Source organism: Phragmites australis, chromosome 17 (genome assembly GCF_958298935.1).
Source record: "Phragmites australis chromosome 17, lpPhrAust1.1, whole genome shotgun sequence".
In the NCBI taxonomy this organism is placed as follows: domain Eukaryota; kingdom Viridiplantae; phylum Streptophyta; class Magnoliopsida; order Poales; family Poaceae; genus Phragmites; species Phragmites australis.
The window spans coordinates 20870502-20886308 of record NC_084937.1 but is presented as its reverse complement, the minus strand read 5'-3'; the positions used below and the strand labels follow the sequence as shown (position 1 = coordinate 20886308).

General features: G+C 45.8%; 1 pseudogene; it reads left to right on the top strand.

The window, feature by feature from the left end:
• Positions 1–9355: 9355 nt before the first annotated feature.
• On the top strand, positions 9356–14409 carry LOC133896957 (DNA topoisomerase 2-like; annotated as a pseudogene).
• Positions 14410–15807: the final 1398 nt, after the last annotated feature.

Genomic DNA, 15807 nt, shown 5'->3' with positions numbered 1-15807 from the left:
GGGGGGGGGGGGTTCGGGTGCGGTTCGTTCGGCGTTGCGCGGCCTGGACTTGGACCAGAGCCGGAGGGTACTTATAGCTCTGACGCGGTGGGGTGGGGGTCGCTGCGAAGGGGCTCGGCTCGGGCGCGGCGGACGTCTGGACCCAGCTGGGGTGCGAGCGCGACACCTGCGGTGCGACTGCCGGCGCTCTGCGGCTTGGACCGGGTTCCGACGCTGGCGTGGGTGGGGTTCTCTTTCCGTGGCCTTTGAGCTCGTTTTTTTCGTTGTAAAAAAATTATTTTGACGAGGGAACGGGTAAAGCCGTGTTCATATTACTGGTGTGTGTGTGTGAGATTGGCGTTAAACGCATTCTTCAGGGGCGCAGGCCTCGTCGGTTAGTGCTGTGTTCGTTGTGGTATTAGCTACTCGTGCGCCCGGGTAGGAGGCTCCCCTCCCCCGGTGGATCCGCTCCTGTGCGAGGCAATGTTTTCCCAATCATAGATGGCACTCTTGTAAGAGTTCAGAGTCTAAACCTAGTTTAGATCTACTCATACACTAGGTAAACCATACACTTCACGAACTCGCTTATATTTTTTCATCCAGCTGCTAGCCCGGTTGGTAAGGACAGCGCTCGCACAGGCATGTATGGAACGGACGCGCACGAAGCGATCTCACTCGAAGGCGGTAGAAATAGATCCCACTGGTAAAAAAACTCGCTTACATTTTTGTCATTGTTTCGTATAAAAAGATTAACTCGAGATTGATAATATGAAATCTAGTAGCTTTATAAGTTGATTACATCCTTTCTCAACTAGCAATATGGTATTATTAGCTCAATTGAGCCGGATGTCACAACTCTTATCATTGTTTGCTTGGGATGGGATAATTATTCAATCTGTTGATTTAGCCTAGAGCTGAACATAAAAAAAATATATGTAAAACTGAATCTTGAAATTTCAAATGGAGGTTGATAAGCATAGCTTGCATGTAGACTTGTCATGTTTTGTGATATTACAATAGTCCCTTTTCTATATAAGAGCAGATATCTAGCGCCTCACCAGAAAAGATTGAATGTAATCCCTTTTCTAGTGTCATGTCAATAACTTGGCAAGAAGTCAACACTAAAGAAACGGAGTCATAACCGAACATATTAGCTATCAAATAACGTCAAAACCCCGCTAGAGATTTTTCAAAAACATACAAATGTCCGTTTCTTCCCTAACTGTGGCTAGGCCACCGAGGCGGCGAAGGAGCTGTAGCTGTGGCATGAAGATGTCATGGAGAAACTGCGGGGCAGCATGATAACGGTGGGATAGAGCAAGGCGGGAGCCATACTCATAAGTAGATCGTCATGTTACCTAGAAGTGTCATTTTCCATTATTTCAATTGTTTTTTTGTGTCAATAGGAAGCCAGACATGGATTTTATTTTATTTATCTGAACTTGTGCGAACCAGTAGCCTACCAAAAAGAATACAGTGCAATAGTCCATTGTATATACGCCGCTACAAAGTTCTGTTTTGATATGCACCATCTGGGTGGTGTCTTTGGAAAATGCCGTTGCGAAGTTACTGGAGTTTGTGAGTATCTGGCGCCTTGCATTGTAAAGACTATTGTAATGCTCTATTTCTTTATAATGTAGAAGCACAATTCTCCGGCGTATTATCACTGGGGTGCAGGAAGGCGAGAGACTGGCGGGAAGATGATTATAGATGAGCATGGATCGATCTGTAAGTGTCCGTTGATACACTCTAATTTAATTTAATTAATTAACTAGTTAGTTTAGTCAATTTAGTTCAACTTAATCCACGGATGCACCCATCCCTAGAGTCTAGAGATGATAAAATCTACAACGACATCCGTTAACCGTGGCGATGATCTCTTGGGGTGTGACCGTGGTGACAAGTGAGAAAAGGCCATGATTGAAACGGGGATGAGACAGGGAGGTCTCTAACTCTAACAGGGAGGCGCTCACGCCTGTCATGCTGGCGCAGTTGGTCGTCAAGGAGGCACAATGCTTGTTCGAAGTAGGTGTTAGTTGTCTAGGAGGAGAATACTTTGTATATTTCCTTTGTAAGTAGGTCCTGGCTTGTTTGATCGTGTATTTGGCTATGTAACTTGTATTTTTTTTATGTGTATTGCGCATTCTAAAAAAAACGACTCGCCGATGCCTGGCGTTTCCCGTTGCTGCCACTGAAACTCCATTTATTGGTCACAATACCAGCGACGAAGCTACGGTACCTCACCCAAGTGCACTAACATTAGCGAAGAAATTAAATCTCAATTATCAGTAATTCAATTTCACATCTTATGGATCACATTAGCTCCAACGGGGGTATGTCAGCTAGCTTGACATCGGATTTGGGCGGATGTGGAAGTGAGAGAAACGAAAAAGTAGCAAGTACTAGTGTGTGCAAGCCAGATAGGCTTAGAGCTAGTACCTTAGCAATCTGTGAACACCTGAGCTAGCACGTTAGGGATAGACACATGGGACCTATAATTTCTTTGGAGATTGTGCTAGAGCTAGCTAGTTAAAAAGGTAATTTTTACAGTCTTTTAGACAATGTGGAGATGACAAAGCAAACAAGATATAGCAACTGTTAGAACTGCTCTCGTATAATTCTAAACATATACACAATCTAAATCTAGATATATTGAAGTGTACACTTAGAATTTGAGAGCTCTAGCTTGGCTCCTGACAAAATACATAAGCTGGTATTTCTTCAGGAAAAAAATCCTCATTCTACGGTGGCGTACTATCTCAAAGCTGAGAACTTTGCGCACCTACTCTGTGGTCTCCGCTCATCATCCGAGAGGACGCTCCTTTTGCTTATCAGGCTTAATCATGAGGTGAGGCCTAATGATGGAACCTCGGTTTTTTTAAGCCTTAGGACAGGTACACATTATAATATCTTAAATACACGTCCAAACACACATTATATTTTATACATATACATCTACATTTTTAAAACACATGTTAGATCTGTAACTTATATATACACGTCTATCAAATAGATTTAACAAAACCTTAGAACCCATAAATATCATGTTACATTTTATATACGTACATCTACATATTTAAGACATATGCTAAACATATAACCTATAAATACGTGTCTATCTAAGAGATTTACAAAACCTAGAATCCACAAGTGACTAAGTACGTTACGCTCATATTATGATCTATAAGTGAAAAGACTATTCGAAAAAATCTATTTACAGGAACAAACTCGAGTGAGACAGGAGTGTTCGAGCCTTCGTGGGTAGGGAACGCCCAGCCGTTGTTCAGCTATCAGGCCGCTGTCCATGCAACCTCGATTTGTTCGCCTTAGATACTCCCCGTACGTCCGTGGAAAGAGACTACAGAGGAAACAGCCGGACCGGATCGTCGGAGTCTCAGAAAAGCGGAGAAGATCGAGTGCAGGTGCAGAGAACGACAAAGTAGTAGTAGTAGCGTAGCAATTGAGCTTAATGCCACGTTGATTCTTCTTCGTAGCCGTGGACCGGACCGAGGATCATCGGACCGCAGGTAAGACCGGAACAGTAAACAACAGGAGGAAAGAAAAGAGCAGCCGAGACAAACGGTCAAAGCTGGTGCCGGCAACTGCAACCTTTCGAGGGAGGGGACGACGAACCTGGGGGCTCCTCGGACAGACGATACAGTTGACAGTAGGACGCTTAGCTAGCAATTACCAGGGGCGGATCAGGGGCCCTCCTACCTCCGGACACACCTGGAAGTCCTACTGTTCTTTGGTGTATCTGGAAGCCTTTCAACCTCTCTTTTAATTTTTGGGCATAGAATGAGTAGGAAAGGAAGAGGAGCAGGAGGAAGAGCCCCCTGCTTAGTAATTTTGGATCCGCCATGGAGTAGTACTGCTAGATGAGATCGTATGCCGGACCACCCGCCCAGCCCGCCGGCGATCGACCCACACGTCGAGGGCGCGCGTCCAGTGGCAGTGGCGGCATGCACGTGTTTCTATTTCTTTGATCGGATTGGATTGGACTGTCAGCAAGGGCGACGACTTGGACCGTCTCAACCCTCCTCGAGTTTTAATCCTCACGGTCGCCGGCCGTGCGCATATGCTTCAATTCGGTTCAGCGCGCGCTCGCTCGTTTTCTTCGAGCCTCTTCCAGTCACGGGACGAGTGGGAGTGTCTTGGTTGACGAAAACCACGAGGATCAAACAGCCTGCGACAAAATGTCCGACATCGAATGAGCAAATTGACCTCGATCTCGGTTGAAAGAAGATGTCTACACAGACGCAATCATAATGCGTACATATACGTAAATGGAATGTACGTCAAAACTTTAAAAAAAAACAAGGAAGATGTCACGAGTATATGTCTACATAGACGCACTATTGCTATGAGCGGGCACGCAGCCAACAACGACGTAAAGCGAAGTACAGCGTGCCAGCCTGTGGCAGTGGCCGTGCGACAAGAACCCAACGATGCCATGCCACCGTCGAACACTCTTCATGATCGGTGACAGCGACCGGGCGAACCGACGCGGCCGAGGTCTTCCGATACGAATGAAGTGGCGCGATCGATTGGCCCCGCCTTGGCCGCCGGTGCGCGACCAGCCGGCACGGGCTTAAACGCTCGATCAGCTAGCTGTTCCTGGCCCAGACGGCCGGCGGTGCGCGAGCTGAGCATGCGGGCGGGTGCATGCGGTCCCAACCAGGAGCTGATTAGAGCGTGACGTGAACTGAGACGCGCGAGCTGGTGTGATGGGAAGCGGGTCTCCACGAGTTCCGGCCGGTGGATCCGTTTGGTTCAGTTCAGGTTGGCACTGTGGTAGTCGAGCTAGTTATTTTTCAAAATGGAAAAAACCCACTTCCATTACAGAATCACGAAATTAAAGTTTGTTACAATCAAGTATTTGCAGCACCAGGGTTAGACACGATAGTGAATAATAACTTGAAAGTGCGGAAACTCGAAGGAAAGCATAAAAACAATTACAACTAACAGTCTAGCCACGTAAAAAAAAGCATGGCACCTTAGTAGAGAAGAAAGTTTTTGTTATATATAATTATTATATATTCCATAAATGTTATATATCTTATTGGTGTAAGAAAACATTTTTCACAAACAAGTGCAGCGAGGACTCAAGTTTGGAAAAGAAGAAGAGATGAAAAAATACCGATGTATTTAAGACCAAGAGATTGCCCTTGACCTGACGGTCATATATATGCATGTATAGTGTTATTTAGGGTGTAAGTATATAAATATAATCTTACGGTGATAGTGATGCAAGTTTCTACCATGCTATCGGGACTTGAGGTTAGTCGAATTACATAGCCTAGGTTCAGGCTGAATACATTTACCTCTAACTAGAAGATATCATCTACTATAACAAATATAGTGGTGTACGTGACCCAGAGGGTGCGATACTCGGTCGGTCATCAATTGCGACACGACGCCACGCTGTCTCAAATGTCAAGATGACCACCACTTGCACCAGTATTAAATACCGGTTACTTACTTGCAGGCAGAGGACGGCTCATGGGTCCCCCTCTGGCTGATTTTTTCTCCAAGGCTTGATGACCCACTCCCCGGGCTTCAGAGAGCTTGCTCAGGTTCTGAAGGATTGGGGCTCCGAGAGGCTAGGGCTCCGAAAGGCTGGGGCTCTAGAGGACTTCGGATCCCGGAGACCTGAGAGGCCTTCAGGGACCTGGGATTCACAAGCATAGGCTGACGGTGCTAGGGACGTCGGGGGCCCTTAAAGATAGACCCCAAGAATCCCTTCCGAAGACCAGCAACTTCCCCTGTCTCAAGAGGCAGTGGCAGAGGGGTTCACAGTCTTCGGAAGCCAGACTTCCGGCTTAGGATTCGGAGCCCAAGGACTCCGAAGGAGCTCTTAATAACGACCCTTTAGTAATGTCTACAGGCTAGGGTATTTTCCTCCAACAATAACCCCTCATGCTGGTCCCAAGGTACGGAGGGATGAGCGGATGCAGAAGGAACTAGATCCAACCGAGCATCATAGTCAATATATCCTAATATAGCTTCTCACCATTGAGGAGCCTCTTAGTGGTGACTATGAGCGATGATGACGAAGCTTGATGCCGACAGTGTAATCTGGAGGAAACTGCGTGGTTGACATGTACTTTGAAGGAGGGAGTCCATGACCCTCTGTGAGAAATCATCCAAATAGTATTCTAATTAATTATCAGGAGGATCATTATTCGTAATCAAACCTCAATGATTAACCAGAATATCATCCCGATAGTCCTGACACGTGTTTTATACTTAAGATCGAAACACATACCTTTCCAACATATAACATCACAACAAGCCTTAAGAAAGAGCGAGCAATTAATCTTATATCACAAGTTCTTAAGCATTCAACTATTTACAACAGTTTACACAAAAGATTAGCTCAACTACGCAGCGGAAATAAAACTATATACAACAAAAGAAGAGTGGAGCCACATACCCTTAGATTCCACCCCAAAATCTTCGTCACTCGAGAGTAGTTGCCTACTCTGGTCCGCCACCAATATCGGCGGGTGTGAAATAGCAAAAAATGAGCTCATTCTCACCAAAAGTACCTGAAAGAGCAGCGTGAGTACGAAGGTACTCATAAGATTTAATCTATATATGTTACATATAGATAACCCGACTTTAAGGATTATGCATTGAGCCATTAGTAAGGAGAGAGTCATAAGGTTAAGTAAATTTATATGCGTAAACAACCTAGACATATATGTGTAAGTATCTATAGTTAACCAAACAAACCTTTCCAAACCTGTAAACAACATGAACGTAAATGTAAATGGAACCATCTCATGTAATCAACGACCATCGACAACCATACTCAATAAAACCATACCAACCATCCCAGATTTGTGACTCTACGATCGATGCAAATGGACATGAGTATGCTCATAACCAAGAGCGCGGCAATCCGAATTGTTTTTATACCCTGCAGGGGGTACAACTTTACTCACACGACACGAGGACCATACGACTCGAGTGATCACACAGACCCACCCAAGGGGTACCCATGTCAACCTTTCTTATACTCGAAACCATCTACTTGCAATGCCCCTATGGCACCAGGGTTACCGCGAGCGTGTTCTGGACACCTCCGGCTCCCCACCACTTCGCTTCTCCTTTTCTTTTTCTCTTACGCGTCGTAGGACCGCAAGACAAGTGTTGGCATGACGTATGATATTTGACTTACTTTACCATTAGATCAGCATGTGGTTAGTATGAAAAGTGCTAGATCCAACTGCACTGACAGATGGTGCTTAAACAATGCAAGCAGTCTATGGTGCCCGAGCTCCTCTCCTGAACTATCCCAAGAAACTCCTCTGGGGCAGGAGACACTCCTAGCACCGCCCACATCTTGCCTCAACCTCACCACTCATACAACTATCAAAATCATAATCAATATTTGTGAACAATAAGTAAGCGCTAAGCTCGTGAACAACGGATTAAGCATTGCTCGACTTCTACCGGGGACCTATATATTACTAAGCATTTCAATTGACTCTTAAGTTAGACATCGACAATGTTATCAAGGCTATAAGGATATGAATAATCAACAACTCAAGGTAGAGGTAATACATTAACATAGTTTCTACGCATAGACGTACAACATCAACTCACTGTATATGTAAACTTACATAAAGCATAACCTATCAAGTTAGACTTCACAATTCAATCAAATGGTGCATTATGCTTAGATGCTTACCTTGCTGCTCTGAGGTTTGTCTGATACTTCCTACACAACACTCGGAAAACTCTGAGAGGTTGGTGTCGCCTTCACTCGCTTAGATCGTTGGCGCAACGCTCTCTAAATGGAATAAGAATGCATTGCATAAATAATAAAAAATAGAAAAGTGCGCACATGATGCATGCTTGAATAATACTAGAGATTCGTGCTTCGAAAGTATTTGTAAAAAATCGCTAAGTGATTAGGGTTTTAAAGTTTGAAACCCCGGACAAGCTAACCTAAGTGCGCATAGCTTTGCCTAGCTGGTGGTCAGACTGACATAGAGGTGGCGGTCAGACTGTCGGCTTGCAGAGAGTTTTAGCCTCTGGCGGCCAGCCCGCAGGTATGCTGGCGGTCAGACCCCTGTATAGGGTTTTCAACTCAGATTCTTGGCCCTAACCGGTGGTTAGGCCAGTCTTATCGACGGTCAGACCGCTAGACCTTACCGGTAGCGCCTTTGTAGGATCACGGACGAGGACTCCGGTGACGAAGGGTACCAAAATGCTCTATTGGACTAGTTGAGTGCTTCTAAAGTGATTTGGACAATATTTATCGAGCTAAACTCAAAATACCCCATGGATTGGATCTAGGATAGGTTAAACTTGGATCTAAATGACATGAGGGTCGAATCGATCTTGGAAACAACGAAAAAATGGTAAGGGATACCTCACCTCAGAGTATGACAACTTCTTATTGGATCAATCCACTTCGAAGAAGCTCCGGTTTGAAGATTGGGCTCTGAGGTGGCGTGCGGGCTTGAGGTTAGATGAGCGTGCCTCTGGCGAGGGAGAAGAGGGGAGGAGCTCGAGGAAGTCCTCCGGAAGCTTGGGGAGGTTCCTACCATCGATCTCTAATCGTCGTGGATATCGAGGTGGAGCTCTCATTCTCTCTCTAAGGTGGAGTGGTGTGTCGACATCGGAATGCTTGCTTAGGGTCAGAGCAAGCTGTAGTGAGTCACGCTTGGTTCTGCGGTTTTGCCTGTAGAAGGATGGAGTGCATGTGGTATCATAGCGAAGCTAGCGTCGAGACTAAGCTGAGTCATGAAGGCGTCATGCTCATCTGATGGACGGAGAAAAATTCGGATAAAACTATCCCTAATGGTAGGTGGGAGTGTATTGTTATGGAAGGGCAATTTAGGGACAAGATTGTTTAAAAGTTAAGCAAGCCCCCTTGCCTATAAATAAAGAGGTATGATTGGTGGTTGAGAGAAGCCTTTGAGAGTTTTTGAAGAGTTTTGAGAGTCTTCTACTTGTGTTGTGTGGAGAGAGAGATGTGTGCTTAGCCTATATTTAGGTGAGAGTTTTTGTGAGAAAAATATTTTGTAATCTACCAAAAAAGGGTGTTCCACTGAGTTTAATGAAGAGTGTTTTTGCATATGCTTGAGTTTATCTCCTTCTAGTCTTCTGTTTTTAGATCTCGTGTTTTGGTGCAAATGTTTGGTGTTTTTTTTGTTGATTTTCATTTTCCTTTAGAGTTGCTCCTTTTGTGTTGTATAAGAGATGTTCTTCCTATTGCCGGAGAGTTAATCTTCTCATATAAATTGGTCTTGAATTATTTCAACCATCTGGATCTATCAACTTGAAGAATCTCTTTTTCTGGTGGCTAGTTCTCTTGTATTTAGAAGTTTTTCTTCTAGTTAATTGTTTTTTTTCCGCTATGAATCTTGATATGGTCTTAAATAGAATCTAGAGTTCTTATCCATCGAAGAGGAGTATTAGTTTTAAAAGTCTTACAATCTATTTTTGTCTCTCTTTCTTTCGTATATGTTATTGAGGAACGTTGGATTAAAAAATAGTAGAATACTATCAATTTTATAAGAAAATTGTTTAAACATCTATTCACTCCCCTTCAATTACCTTTCTAGGTCCTACAATCTCAGGTGAGATAATTAACGCAAAAGCTTACTACCATAAAGGTGCTTTCTGATGACCCTGTACTTTTTTACCCATTCTTTTCATGCTTGTTTGCATGTTTATATTTCATTTCAGGGCGGAAAAGATGCTGCGAGTCCTAGGTACATCTTCACCAAATTGTCACCTATCACTTGAGCAATTTTCTATTCTTCTTAACTATCTAAATGAAGATGGACAATCAATTGAACCCACCTGGTAATATTAGCCCTTAGATTATCCATTCTCAATTATTGCAATTAGATACTTATATAAGTAGCTAAGACAAGCCTCCTTCACTTTAGGTATGTGCCAATCCTTCCCATGGTTTTGGTCAATGGAAGTAAAGGAATTGGTACTGGATGGAGCACCTATATCCCAAACTATAATCCAAGAGACATTGTTGCCAACCTACGATGGTTGCTGAATGATGAGTGCACTGAAGCAATGCACCCTTCGTACAGGGGGTTCAAGATCGGTACCATGAGTCGGTTCGCACAATTTTGTTGCTCTAAAATGTTGTTTTATAAAAGGAAAACTAATGGTTGCATTGGCACAAATTTTCCATTCACAAACAACAGGGCTCTATTGAGAAGACAAGTACAAAGGCAGCTGGTGTCACGTACACCATCACTGGTGTTATAGAGGGCTGTTGACAGTACTGCACTGAGAATCACTGAGCTGCCAATCCGACGCTAGACTCAGGAGTCAGGACTACAAAGAATTTATTGATTCTTTGGCTCCAGACACCAATAACAAGGATAAAATAGCATTTATCGAGGTAATTGATTATAGAAAACTCTTTCACTCGGGTTTATGATAGTTCCCTCGGGTTTATGTTCTTCAATCACAATGAATTTGCAGGGTTACAAGATGCAAGGTGATAGTGACGATGTTTACTTTGAGGTCACACTAGTGAGGAAAATATGAGCATCGCTAAGGAAGAAGGACCGGAGAAGAAGTTTAAGCTGACAACAACAATTGGAACGACAAACATGCACTTGTTGAACTCAGATGGTGAAATTCGAAAGTATGACACTCCGGAGCAAAGTACGTGTGCCCATCTTATTTGTAGCTACAGAACCCTTTTTGTGTCATTTTTTTAGTACATCGAATTCTTTAAACTGAGGCTTGGATTCTATGAGAAAAGAAAGGTACATGTGTCACATTTTGTTCTCTTCAGAATATTTGCTGAACGCCACAGTAGCTAATTTATGTTGTGCAGAAAGCATTATTGGAAAATATAGAGCTGGACTTGAAGAAGCTTGATAACAAAGTTAGATTTATCAGAGCTTTTGCTGACGGAAAAACCAAAGTCCGTAACAGGAAGAGAGCAGAGCTGTTCCTAGAGCTTCAGCAGAAGAATTTTGATCCTTTCCCGAAGCAAAAGAAAAGGGCCGAGCCAGCTGCTGTAGGAGCTACAGAAGAGGACGACGAAAATGAAGAGAGTTCTGAAGCTGCACAAGGAATTGCTGTTGCAAATGACTACGAATATCGCCTCTCAATGGCAATCGGCACCTTGAGTAAGGAGAAGATCTCAATGCTGAGAAAGCCAAACTAAAGAATGAAGTTGAGGAACTGAAAAAAAAACACCATCAAGATCACTTTGGTTGAGAGACCTTGTCAACTGTGATGCAGGTGCTTGATCAAATGGATGAAGCAGAGGCGGAGGAAAGGATATGAAGGAGGAAAGAGAAAGCCAAAAAAGATGGATCCAAAGCAGCCCCCAAGACCAAGAGACAACCCAAAACGATTACAGCTAAATCTCGAAAGGCGGAAAGTGCCACAAGTAGAGGTGGGACTTGGGCCGGGTCGGGCCAGCTCGACCGACCCTTTCGGGCTTCGGGTTTTTCGGGCCGTGCTAGGATGACCCGATAAACTATTCGGGTCGGGTCGGGCTGACCCAATCCTCCTTCAGCTAGGTTCAGACTCGGTCCGAATGCATGATGGGCCTTATCGGGCCAGGCTGGCACGGGCCCAGCACCACCACACTCCACCGCGTGTGAGGTGCGAACCCATTTTTTACCGGGTCAGACCGCCCATTGGGCCCCATATCAAAGCCCGGCTCGGCCCATAAATCGGGCCGGACTGACCCGGCCCATCAGTGCTCGGGTCGGGTCGGGCTTAAGCTTCACCGGGCCGTGCTGGGCTCGGGCCGGCCCAAAAAATATGGCCCAAAGTCCCAGCTCTAGCCACAAGTGATACTGCAGGTATCTGTTGTTACTGAAATGGGCATGGATTTTCCATATTTCATTCCTGTGGGATGAATTAGCTCCGTTTAAGCCATAGTTGAAATAGTTTGTTTGTCTATTACAGGGAATGCTGCTGAACCAGTGGCCACGAAGCGTGCAGCTCCACGGAATAAACAAGCCAAGAAGGTTAAAATTGTAACATGCAAATCTTAAGTTGACTAGCTATTCAATCGCACCCTACTGACAAAATAATTATAATTTTCAAGGCAAATGGAGCTGGGTCTGATGATGAAGACTATGTAGCAAAAAATGCAAAAACTGGACCGCAAAAGAGGAAACAATCTAAAAAGGCAAGTGCACCTGTGAGTGATGACGAAGAGGAGGACGTGCCCGCACTAAAAGAACGTCTGGCAGCTTTTTTTTTTTTTAAGACAGGGGTTGCCCCCTCCGGTTTCTATTAAAGAAACCAAGTGGAAAAAAAATCTTAAGCATAAAAAAAATCTTGCAGATACATATATAAAATTAGTAATCTGCAGCCATCTACAAACTATCCAACAGCCGCTCGCACAAGAACCGCTCCATCATCGAGGATGGCTCGAACGCGGAGGAAGCCTCCATCGCCGGAGACTCCATACGAACCACGCGGCGGCAATGTGGTCACTGGTGGGCTGGCAATGGCGGCGACGGCTCCGCGAGACCAACGACATTGAAACCCATGCTGCACTGCACCGTACCGCCCCACTCATGTGGAGGTTGCTGACGCTAGCAGCGTGAACCGGCTGCCGACGCTCGGATCCCGCCGGCGCGCCGATGTCCCGGCGGGCTGCATCACGCCACTCAATGGCCGACGACGGTGTGACCCTGCAGAGAAACATGGCAGCACGAAGGCCACCGCAACAGCACATACACACAGCACGAAGCCACCGTAGCAGTCGCCGGAAGCCCGCGATACCATCGCCAAGGTCGGCACCGTCTTGAAGTTGTGTGTCGTCTTCACCACGCCGACGACCAAGAAGTCCGTAGGAACCACACCTATGAGCCACTAGATTGGCTCGCCAGTGATCCCTGTGTCCACCTCGAGCACTTCGGCGAGAAAAAACCACGGACCTGACGGATCTGAGCAGATCCGCCACCTCCGATCCCCGCGTGCGGCCCCAATACGAACACGGGGAACTCCACCGGTGAGAGCGCGAGCACGTGGTTCCACCCCAGGAAACCAGCTACGTATACGCCTTGGAGGCGGACTGACCGGCCACGCGAGGAGCACGGCGGCGCCGTGAAAGGGGCGGTCGCCACGAAGAAGACCGTCCCTGTGCGGAAATCGGTGATGGCACGACGGATCTGGCTACCCCCGCCCGGATCCTGCCGGTGAAGCCAGGATCCGGCCGCGAAGCCAGAATCCGACCCCCTACACATGGATCCCACCGGAGAAGAAGCGCGTCGAGCCGGACGATTCCATGCCAACGCACAGCAACCCTGTGGGGGGGAGCCCCGCCGTCACCATCCTCGCCGTTGCACGGACTTCCGGCAGCCGGCTCTGGCGATAGCGAGGTAGAAGGGAGGGGTTGGGAGGGGGTGGCGGCGCCGGGAGGTCGAGTGTAGGAGGGAGGTTAAAGAGTGTCACAAGAATTCGAGCTCTAAAGTGGCTTTTAATATTAATGACTCCTCTCCAGATCATTCTGGTAAGGCCCAAGTGTAAATTTGTCAATTTGTTGTTTCAGAATGAGAAAAAGGTCTCAGTCTCCATTTCAAAAGTTTAAGTAGCTGATGATCTTAAGAATTTTGCAGCCATGGAAACTGAAACAACAGAAGAACAGCAGAATGAAAACAATGGGAGGAATGGACCAAGCAGAAGAGGCGCAGCAAAGAAAGCCTCGTCATCTTTAGCAGCGATATCTTCAGATGATGAGGACGAGGATGACGATTTCGCAACGGAAGTCTCAGAAGTCCAAACTCAGAAGAAAGGTAGAGGAAGGAAGCCCACTGCCGCCGAGAAGCCGAAGGCTGCTACCACGAGGAAGAGGGTGCCAGCTCAGGGCAAGGCCATGAGGCAGAAAAAGATAGAAGAGATGCTCAAGCCCGGATTCGTATTCTCTGGCTTTGCTTAAACCGAGGTGCTACAGTAATTCGCAGTTTGTATTTTTCCCGTCCGGATCGTAGTGAACAGTCAGGATTTAGTGCTACAGTACCATTTTCGACCGTGTTTTCGCAACAGTAGCTGCTACAGTGATAAACTGCATTTTACTGTTCATGCACTCACGATTTGCTGTAGCACCTCTGACTATGCTTGAATCCGCTCAAGCCCGCAGAGGACAGCAACTCCAGCGCTCCTTCTCCCGAGCAGAAGGTACGGAAGATGAGGGCCTCTCCCTTCAACAAGAAGAGCGGCTCGGTCCTGCAGAGAGGCGCGACCGCCGCTTCGACAAGCTCCGAAAATACTGCTGCTGAAACTTCACCACCCTCTGGCAGCTCCGCTGAGCCAGCCGCTGCACCGCAGCCAAGAAGGACAGCTAAGGCGACCAAGAAGCCAGCTGCCTACGTTTCTGAGAACGAAGATTCAGAGGAAGAAGTTGTGGAGTTAACCGACGATTCTGAGTTCGACGTCGATGGTGCCTCCGAAGACGACTGAATCCGGTAGCTCTGGTCCATGTGCCATGCGTAGTGTATGACAAACAGTACCTAGTTGATGACTCAGTTACAGCAGCTAATCTCGTGAAGCATTGGTCACGATGGCATTTGGGATTCTGGAAAGAATTAGCTCGTGCCGCTTATATCAAGATTTTAAACTACTAACTGTCAAGTACCCAGAACTGCAAGGATGAACGATAAATGTCAAGCAAACGTCACCGCATTGATATGGACCCCAGAAATCTCAAACCATGCCCAAGCCAAAATGACCGTTCATGGGGTTCATGGCCTAGTCGGATGGATCCATAGTGTTATGATGTTGTCATGGATCTTCTTCACTGGGTGTTTTACAATCCTACTAGACTAAGCTTGCTCTGATTTTCCCTAAAGCTTCTCTAGACTATTGGGTTTGATTGACTTCTCTAGATTTCAACTCTAGATACATGTCTTGGAGGTAGCCCTCTTCTTATAGCTGAGGAGAGGTACTCATATCCTATTCGAACTCTTACCAATGTAAATTTTTCAGATTATACCTCTTCCAGATATCTGAAATATTAGCACATGTCTTATTTAACCTAAGATGATTATAAATCCTATTGTAACGGTTTAAAGAGACATATACAATAGATATCCATTATAAAGATATATTATATTTATAATAAATATATAATCATTAATTATATGTTCCTTGTTAGAGGGAGATCCACAAAGGATGCTTCTGTTTACCACAACATAGCAATAAGTTCAGATACACAACAGTCACGTGTAGCAAGTACTTCCTTATCCTCTCGCTCCCTGCTATAGTAGCAAAGGAGACTTTACGACGATTTCTTTGTATCTGGCGTCGATCTGCCTGTTTCCTCTCCTCCAGCGGGCTTCCGCTTCCGAAGTGAGTGAGGAACGGGTGGATCGACGCCGGGAGTGGCTTGTTAGCTAGTTAGTAGGCTATACATTTGTAGCTTTTGGTGTTTTGGGAGATGTACAGTAGGGCTCCGTGACGGCCCCTCACCGGCAATGGCATCATTGGGGCTGGCCTGGCAGTTTTGGCGGTCTCCGCTGGTGACTGCGGTGGGAGCACGTGCGGCGACACGAGCGCGTGCATCTGCGATGCAGGGATGTGGTGGGCTAGGGAAAATTTCAAAATTAAATAACATACATGAACGTATTTACTAAAATAAATAATATATAGTCGTATTTATTAATTTAACATCCGTATTCGGCACATAGTGTACTAAAAATAGATTTTCGGTACACTGTGTACCGAAAAAGTTATTTTCAGCACATGGTATACAGAATACGGCACTGTTACCTGTATTCGGCACACCGTGTGCAGAAAATGAACTGTATTCGGCACACGGTATGCATAATACGGGCAACAGTGCCGTATTCGACACACCGT